Source organism: Ailuropoda melanoleuca, chromosome 4 (assembly GCF_002007445.2).
Source record: "Ailuropoda melanoleuca isolate Jingjing chromosome 4, ASM200744v2, whole genome shotgun sequence".
Classification (NCBI taxonomy): Eukaryota; Metazoa; Chordata; class Mammalia; order Carnivora; family Ursidae; genus Ailuropoda; species Ailuropoda melanoleuca.
In genome coordinates, this window is record NC_048221.1 from 78,894,186 (window position 1) to 78,904,212 (window position 10,027).

The window sequence follows — 10,027 nt, forward strand, 5'->3', positions numbered from 1 at the left end:
CTTTTTGATCCGAAATTGCATGGCTAAATTTCATGTTTTTCAGTCCTGGGATCTTTTCTTGTTTATTTGATGATTTCGTCCCATCAGTTTTTACTCCCATTTTCTCTTTCCAGAAGTCCTATCAATCAGATGTTGGACATCGAATGATCCTTTAAGCATCTAATTTTTCCCCTTCTATTATCCATCTTTTTTTTTTCTTTTGATTTTACTTTCTAGATTTCCTTGCTATTATCTTCAAACAGTTTTATTGGATCTTTTATTTCAAAACCACATTTTAAATTTCTATTTAATTTTAATTTATTTTTCTTATTCTGATTATTCCTTTTTTAAAACAACCATCCTTCTCTTGTCTCATGACTATAATACCTTCTTTTATCTCTCTGATGATATCAGTTACAATTTTTAATAAAGATTTGTTTTGTTCCTTGTATTATCTTTGTTTTCTCTGGGATTTGTTGTTGATGCTGGAGGTTTTCCTCAAATATCTTGTAGTCATGGTTATCAACTTATATTTTAATAATCTAACAATCTTCTCCAGAGGTAAGTAGGGTATACTAATTTATTTGTTCAAATACATTTTATACTTACTAGATAGAATTTTATTAAATTCTCTATTTGCTCACGTTTAATAGTGAGGCAAGAAATGCTTCCTTTTATGCACAGGAAATACTCACGTTTCTAAGTCCTTGACCTTTCTGAATGTCTACAGGGTAAACTGTGTGCCTGCTTCTTGGTATCCACCTCTTTGGGTATTTTGGGTTTAGCTTCTTTTTCTCAGCAATGTGTGTTACCATTCTTCCATCTGTTTCCTAGCTTTCAAAAATGTGTTTTTCCTCTGCTGATGTTCATTTCCTATTTGCCCTTGAGGTTTGTACCATTTTTTGGTGGGATTCCCCTCCTCCCTAAAAGGAGACAAACACATCTAGCTTATCTGCCATATTTAACTGGAAGTCCCTTACTGGTTTTTGATTTTTGGCAGTCTGGCTCATGGATATGAAGATGTCTTTTATATCTCTGAAATATTAAATTAATAAAAAATGTTGGTTTTGATTGACCAGCATTATTTTCTTCCTTCCTCTGGTAAAAGCACTTGCTTGATTACTTTGAGTGAACTGTCCCTTCTCCAATCCTTATGATTCTGTGGGGCTGCCAGTCAAAGGACCTCAGCCCCTGACCACAGGAATGGGCATGTGATCTAATCTGGAAAATTGGTTTTACTCTCATGGGAATATGACTCCTGAGCAGAGACAAATAGAGACCAAGAGTATAAATGGTGCTGAGTTTTCTTATTGGTGACCGCTCGAGGGATGGCCCATGATTGTACTAGCCTGGGTCCTTTGCTGGACATAATGAAACCAACTTTGCTACAGCAGGAAAGGGATTTAATGGGAGCACATTGATGGTTCATGAAATTTTTGAGAAGATTTTAGAATTAGATTCAAAGAATAATCAGTTACTAAGTGTGTTAGTTTCCCACTGTTGCTGTAACAAATTACTACAAATGTGGTGGTTTAAGACAACAAACATTTATTTTATTACGGCCCTGGATGTCAGAAGTGTAAAACCAAGATCTGCTCCTTCTTGGAGGCTTCAGGTAAGAATCTGTTTCCTTACCTCTTTTCAGCTTCTAGAGTCTGCCCCCTTCTTGCATACCTCCTGTCTCTTGCTTTTGTTGACACATTTTCTCTCTCTCTCTCTGATCTCCTGCCTCCTTTCTGTAAAGACTCTTGTGATTCCAATGGGCCCATCCGGATAGTCCTGGATAATCTCCCCATCTCAAGAACCTTGATTTGATTACATCTTCAAAGTTCCTTCAACTCTGTAAAGCAATATATTCACAGGTGCCAAGGATTACCACATAGATCTTTCAGGAGCCATTATTCAGCCCAGCACATCAGGGAGCTAAACAGCCATGAACACAGCTGGATTCCAGGGCAGCGTGCTCATCAACCCCTGCTGCTGCCAACATTCAGCATGCACAAACAACCCCATCAGCTGAGACCCCAGAGCTGACTTGATTCTCCCCCCACCCCCGCAAGCAGGATACTGATGATTACTTTGTCATCCAATATCCATTCTCTTCTCTTCCTTAGTAATAGAATTTTCAGATAGTCATATGACTGCCCAGAGTAAACACCTTCGCAGCCTTCTTGTAGGTAGACATAGCCATATGACTAAGTTTTGGGCTATGAGGTATAAGTGGAATTGTCTGGTGGAAGCATATGAAACACTTCCACAAGGAGGTAATTGGGATTTGCCTGGTTCGTTACCCCTTCTTGTGTTCTGTTGCCATGTTGGACCATGAGGACCAGGGCCACACCTTAAGGATGGTAGAGAGTGAGGAGAATGAGCCTGGCTTACAGGGAACTTCATGAAGTAGGGCTGCTATACCAACTCTGGACATCTCCCCTTCAGGCTCAGTTTATGTGAGAGAGAATTAAAATTCTATTTTGATGAAGCCACTGCTCTCTATCATGTTTAATGGAACTTAATCCTAAGTGATACACTGAGGCTTTCTTGTTCAGCTCTTTCTTCAATTACGTGAGCTGCTCCAGTATCCTTCTCATAAGCTTTAGCTTTTTTTTTTTTTTCCTTGAGTTAGAAGGTTACTGTTTCTGGGCCTGCTGGAAAGAATTGTATCAGCCAAAGGAAGGTTTAGAATGTCACATACTGATAACATCACAGTGATTCTATCATAGTCAGAAAACTGATCACTGAATCCTCCAGCCTCACAGTTCTCAACTGAGGAGACACTATATACCCTTGGGACATTTTGAAAATTTGTTGAGCCATTTTGGCTTATTAAAATGATTGGAAGATGTGCTGGCATTTTGTGGGCTGGGGCCAGAGATATTCTGCAGTGTATAAGACAAAGCCACACATCAAAAAATTGTTCTTTGAATTGAATGAGACTTTCACAAGTCCCACAGGACTTTCATGTATGTATAAAATTGACAGTTATCTGTGCCTAGAATGCAGCTCTATTTTATATGAAGCTTTATGTAGTTTTGACATATTTCTTAAGATCACTGAATTTTCCAGGAATGTACCTACTATGTAAGCTGAGAGAAGACTGCACACTGTTTGCTGGCGAATGCAAGAGCCATTCGCTATTTTGAAAATGCACGTCCCTGACAACAATGCTGCTTATGGTGTTTGAGTCTTCAGTGCAACATGCCGTGCATTTGTGGTGGTTACACTCACAGTGATTCCTCCCATAGATGTAAGCTCTGAGTGTCTAAGAGTTTACATTCTGAGATATATATATATATATAACACTTTATTGTAAGTGTATTTTATTTATCCTTTATTTTATAGCTAGATTATTATATTGGCTTAAAAAATGTTTCGTGTAAATTATATTACCTATGAATTCCATTTCAGGAAAGCAGAGGAGGCATTACAAAATGCTTGTTATAAAAAGGAGGCATTGGACCTGAGAGCGCTCCGGCCAGTAAAAACTAGATGATGTACTAGTGCAAGTAACATCTGGGGGAAGTCGAGTCTGTTTCCCACAGCTGGTAGGTATGAGTTCTTTGTACCTGCGGAGACTCCTTGGTAAGGCTCAGGGGCTTCGCTAAGCAACTTTTCTTAGCCCTCAACATTACTTTGACTCTGACCAGGCAGTTCATGGATTACTCCTATCTCCCTCCAGTGGATTGTTTTGTAACTGACCTTGCACACCAGTCATCTCTGTTCAGCTTCCATAACATTCCCTCCGTGACATTAAAAGTCAGTATTTTTAGATGCTGAAACCAGATAAACCCACATAGAAAAAATAAATCTGGTTCCACTTTTACTTCCTGTACGGGATATCATTAGCATATTTTCCATATATGAATAGGAACTGTCGTGTACCATATGTTATTCATCATATGGCATTATGCCTGTTTCAAGGATATTTTAATATAGCACAAAGGCAAAAGGCTTAAGCTGAAATGCGTGCTGCGCATTGTGGTTTAAACTTTCTGGTTATCACGAAGCCTGAGAAAGTTAGCTTTCTACATATATGCCATAGAATGAGCTCTCAATAAATTACCTAGAAAAAATAACTGAGCAGGAGAAAGTTTGGGCAAAATAAAAATAAATTATTAGAATTTTAGTTTAATCTTGGCAGGGCCTCAGAGATTTTGCGATTATAGGCCATTTTACTTGGTGGGCAAAGGAGAAACTGGGAAAGAGCCTGGCTAACAAGGAAGTAGGAAGCCATGATTTCCCAATTTTAGTTATTAAAGATTTGAAAATTGGATGGTTGAAAGCACAATATTCCATATTAAAAATACTTTCATTAACTCAATAAATATTTCTTGAGGCCCCTTTATGTATCAGACACTTTGCTAGTTCCCCAGGAAACAATGGCGAGCAAAGACAGACACAATCCCTGACCTCTAGGAGTTTAACTATAATTTTTTAATGTTAAAAATAAAATAAAAAACCATTTATGGTTATATATTTACAAATAGAGATAGATACTACTAAAGAAAGGAACCTAAAACAAAGGAGACCGACCACCCTGAAATTTTTCCAGATGCGTCTCCCATCTTTCCGACCCTGTTTTTCTTTTTTTTTAATTTTCTTTTTCTCTTTTTTCTTTTTTTATTTTTTTAATGATTTTTTATTATATTATGTTAGTCACCATACAGCACATCCCCAGTTTCCGATGCGAAGTTCGATGATTCGTTAGTTGCGTGTAACACCCAGTGCACCATGCAATACGTGCCCTCTTTACTACCCATCACTGCCGACCCTGTTTTTCTACAGCCTTCATCAATGGGCAACTTGTCCCTCTGTTTTCATGTTGGATTTGTCAAATCAGAGACATGAGCAGGAGGTTAGAGGGTGGGAGCAGAGTAAGGTCAGGCTATTTACTCTCCCCCCACCGCCAGTATAGACAGACTTCTTTCTTTGCTGAAGGGCACAGCTATTCCCTCTGAGTTCCCCAAACCCCGCATCTTTCCTCCTTTAGGTGAGGGGTAATAGGGCTTCCTGCTCTTGCTAGCCCAGGATGCTTCACCATAGCCCAGGATGCTTCACCAAGCCCAGGCTGGCTTCCTTTCACGGGACCTATATCTCTGTAAATGGTCCCCTCGTTAAATTCATCCTAACAGTCTAGACCAAAGCGGGGTAGGGCTGTTGATGGAGAAGAGAGCGCTGTAGGTAAAGGGAGGAGCCCTGGAGTGCACGTGTGTGTAGCTGGAGCATAGAGGGATAGGGGGTGAGATGATGCTGGAGGGCGAGGCAAGGGCCAAATCCTAGGTCATAGGACATAATGGATTCCTTCCCCCCCCCCACTTTATTTTGGCTGCTCAGCCTTTGAAACGCCTTCTTGTGTTTGGGGAATTCCCCACTTTAGGAGCGCTGGTGGGGGGCTGGCCGTCTTGCTGTTATGGAAGCTCACCTCCAGGTGGCTAGGTGTATTCACAGCCAATCAAGAACACCCACCCCATTTTTGGATCTGGAGCCAGAAACAGAATGTGAAGAATTTTCTTCTCCTCTTGGCAGATATGGCTGTGACTCGGGCAGTGCTTTCCAGGGTGTTGGCGGTGCAAGCTGTGGCATCCATTTCCTCAGCTTGGCCCTCAGCCTTCTGGGTGGCTCACATCCTTTTATTTATCTCTTTGTTGCCTGAATGGGCCAAAGTCAATTTCTTCCAAGAGGCGATACCCTTTTAATAAATTTCTTTGCCCTTTAAATTGCCCAGAATCAATTTCTATTGTTGGTAACTAAGAAACCTGGTAACTAAGTACACAGTGGTAATGAAAAACTTTGTGCCTTAATGACCTGGCTCAATGTTTTGACCTTTACCATAGAAACAAAGGGAGGCTATTTAAAGCTTTTAAGCAGCAGGAATAGAGCAGTGGCAGTGACAGATCAAGTTTCATTTTGGAAAAATCTTTCAGACTGCACTGAAGAGGGTCTAGATTAAATGTAGGGAAACCACGAAATAGGTGATGTTTAGACCAAGGGGGTCTTGCAGTGGAGACAGAGAGAAGCGCATGGACCTGAGGATTGTGTAGCAAGTGAGCTTCTATGATTAGATGTGGGGGAGGTTAAGGAAAAGAGAGGCATCAAAGATAATCCTCAGTTTTCTGCTTCCCGAACCAGTGTTGACTCTGTAGATTCAACTACTTGAAAGCCTTGATCCCTACCGAGGACATAATGGTTGGTCAAAATTATTTTTTCATCCTTCTGTGCTTTATATACATGCATAAACTTGTTGGAGCTGGGTAACGAACTGCACATAAATTGTCTTCAGATCCAGACTCTGAATTCAGACCATGTTTCCATGCTTGGCTATCACCCATGAAGAGAAACACAGTTGGGCTCTGAGTCACACTGTTAAGTAGTGTTCAGTGCTGAGGATTCATCTGCAACACTCACATCAACATATCCTTGGGCTCTTATGAGTAGGAGGAAAACCTTTTTAGAGAAGCAAGAATTAGGCTGCCGTCTGTTGTGCATGGGCTTTGCTCCTTACACATAACTGGTGAATAAAACATTTAACAGGTGGTAGCTGGAAAGTGATATGCAGCATCTCCATTCATGAGAAAATTCTAAATTTTGTTTTCTGTTTAAGGACATTGCTTAAATGCCCTTCTGGGCTTGTTTGTACAGCCTCAGTTGAATGAATTATAAAGTCCACTAGCATCAGCACTTACACCATGACCTGACATCTGGAAATTGAGAAACTGGTGTTTCTTACTGGTGTTCACAGCCTCCTTAATGGGGATCAAACTATGTTTAATACCTCTTCCAAACTTGACTTATTTACAACTTTCCTCAACTAAAATAATAAAATTTCAATTTATTGTGCGCTCGTTTTGTACCAATTACTCTGTCAACCACTAATAAATATATTTTTATACACCCCTCTCACATGATATATTAATTTAATTCTCATTCTAACCATGTAAAATAGGTATTTCTGACCCCACTTTACATATAAAAGAACTGAGGTCCACATTTAGAAATCCTAATCCGAACCCACTAATATGTTACTGGGCCTATGCCAAATCACTGTGCCACAAAATCATCTGACTTATCATTTGTTCCTCTCCTTTATTCTATGTTCCCTAACTACTATCAGTCCAGAATCTATTATATTGTTTTGAAATTGAAGGGATCATGTTATGTATTCTTGTTGAGATAAAAGCATAGACAAATAAGTTGGTGAATAAGTAAAGTGAGGATTTAAAGTAGTTAAGGAATTGAAAATTCAACGGGTTAAGAGAAGTCATCAGGATCTCTGATGAATCCAGGAAAGTTGGCCTAACACTTTTCAGTGGTTTCTTCCATATGGATCCTATAAATTCGGGTGAGAAATAGGATCAGAAGCTTGCTTTCTTTCTTTCTTTCTTTCTTTCTTTCTTTCTTTCTTTCTTCTTTCCTTTCTTCTTTTTACTAGATTAACTCTACACCCAATGTGGGGCTCAAACTCACAGCCCTGAGATCAAGAGTTACATGCTCTATTGACTGAGCCAGGCAGGTGCACCTAGGATCAGAACTTTTTTAAAACGTTATACAAGGGTTGCCTGGGTGGTGCAGTTGGTTTAGTGTCTGACTCTTGGTTTTGGCTCAGGTTGTGATCTCATGGGTCATGGGATCGAGCCCCACATTGAGCCCTACATTGGGCTCTGCTGTCAGCATAGAGTCTGCTTGAGACTTCTCACTCTCTCTAAAATAAATAAATAAATCTTTAAAGGAAAAAAAAAAAACCCACCAGACAATCTCCACTACAATAGAGGGGAAATACTGGCCCTGGAGTCAAAATGCAGGGTTTGAATCCCAGCTCTGAATCCTACGTTCATTACCAGTTGTACGAACTTGGGCCAATCACTTGACATCCCAGAGTCTCTGTCTCCTCAGATGGTAGCACCTTTGTTATGTAACATTTGTAAGTATTAAATGAACAATATTTACATAAGCTATTTATCAACTATAAAGCATTACACAAATACAGATATTATTAACTTCCTCGAGGCCCTAAAGTTTGAATTTTTGGAAGTGAAGTCTAGGGCAAATGATGTCTGTGTTCCTATAAACAGAGCAATGTTACTAACAGCACTATCAACCATCATGGCAATTTTAACTTTTGCTCAATCTTCACGTTTTATTTTCTTCTTACAACAGTACTGTGAGACATTGCCAGTGTATAAAATTTACAGAACAAGAAGCTGAAATAAGTTCTCCAGTGTCAGAGAGAAAATCAGAAATAAAATCAGGATTAAATTCTGTCTTGCATTGTGCATTTCCCCTCTTTAGAATATCTTTGCTTAAGACCATTTATGGGAAAAAAGCATCTGTGGTTAAATTTAGCAGATAATGTTGAAAGATGAGAGTAGGAGAATATATTTAGAGAGAGAGCCTACTTAATATGAATTGTTATCTGCTAGCAAAAAAAAAAAAAATGGGTTTGAGGTATTCCTAGAACTCAGTCTAGCAAAGTACTCATTAGTAAGGGGAAAGTCTGTGATAACTGTACCTAAAAAATTTTTTAAAGCATCTCAACTTTGCATTTATATCTGAAAATGATTTTTTAAAGTGATTTATTATTTCTTATGCAAGGTGTCCCATACTTATTGATATGTTTACATGGTGCACTAGCAAGCCATCAGTGGAAAGTAAAACTTAATAAAACAATACATAGTTGACTATCCAGTGATTCTTAAAAGTTAACATATAAATTTTTTGCCTTTCCCAGGGTGCCTGGGTGGCTCAGTTGGTTAAGCGTCAGACTCTTGATTTCAGCTCAGGTCGTGATCTCAGGGTCATGGGACCAAGCCCCGTATCAGGCACCATGCTCTGTGTGGAGTCTGCTGGAGATTCTCCCTCCTTCTCCCTCTGCCCCTCCTCCCCCCCTCAAATAAATAAATTAGTCTTTAGAAAAATAAATTGCCTTTTCCAAATGTAGGTTGTAAGCACAAATTATTTTATTATTAGCCTAAGTGCTTTGGTTATCTTTAGCATGAAATATTTTTATCTCTATTTGTATAACCCATAGGATTTAAGCAAAACATTGAGGGAGGGGGAGCATATGCACATTGTTTAGTGGAACATTTCATTTTACAGGTGTACTTTGGCTTGGAAGTTGTCCATCTGAATGTTACTGATAAGATGGCTGAGATTATTCTTACCCTGTTACTGATATTTCTATGTGGAGGGATATTGATTTCTTTAACACTCTTGGGCTTTTCTATGCTTCTTCAGTCTTTTCATTCTGAAAGAGGAAGGATGACTTACTGTTTTGTTGAATTTGAGAGAGGAACTGGGCTTGCATAGTCCTATCCATTTGTAGAGACACTATTTGGTACGTCTGCCTAGCTTACAAAAACTCCTTGACTACTTCCTTGCTCCCAGGGTTGGGTTGCCAGGCAGCAGGATGCCCACCTCTGGCCACAGGCCACGGGCCACAGGTGGAGGAAAGAGCACTTTGGGCCAGTGAGATTTTCTCTCTAGAAATCCGAATAAAGAAATAGAGTCAGTCTGGCCATGATACCGATGTACTGGCCATTGTTTTCCTCTTACGTGGATCAAGAAGAGAATGCTATTCTGCCAGAAGAGAAGGATAAACTAGGCCCAAAGAAGAAAACCACCTGCATTCTGATGGCTTTTCAGTTCTTATGGCCAGTTCTTTTCTGGGGCCTGGTTGAATTTCTGACATTAGATTCTATGAAACATCTGTGTCCTTACAATAAATATTCTCTTCTTGCTTTTGGTAAAGGTAGCTCTAGTTCTTTTCTGTTACCTGTGCTCTAGGTATCCTAAATGACACATTATTTAGTGGTCATTAATAAAGTAAATAGTCTTACACAGGCTATTTGAGAAGAAGGCTGCTGGTACATGTATTTATTGATACAGCCATTTTAGGTGGTATAATGAAATTTTATTTTAAATATCCTTGTTTGGTTGAATTGATAAAACATTATTTATAATATGTAAAGAGCATAAGATATAGCCATGTAGATGGGGCCTATTTAAGCAAGCCTGGCCAGTTTTAGTAAGTAGGAATATATTTCTTTTTTTTTTT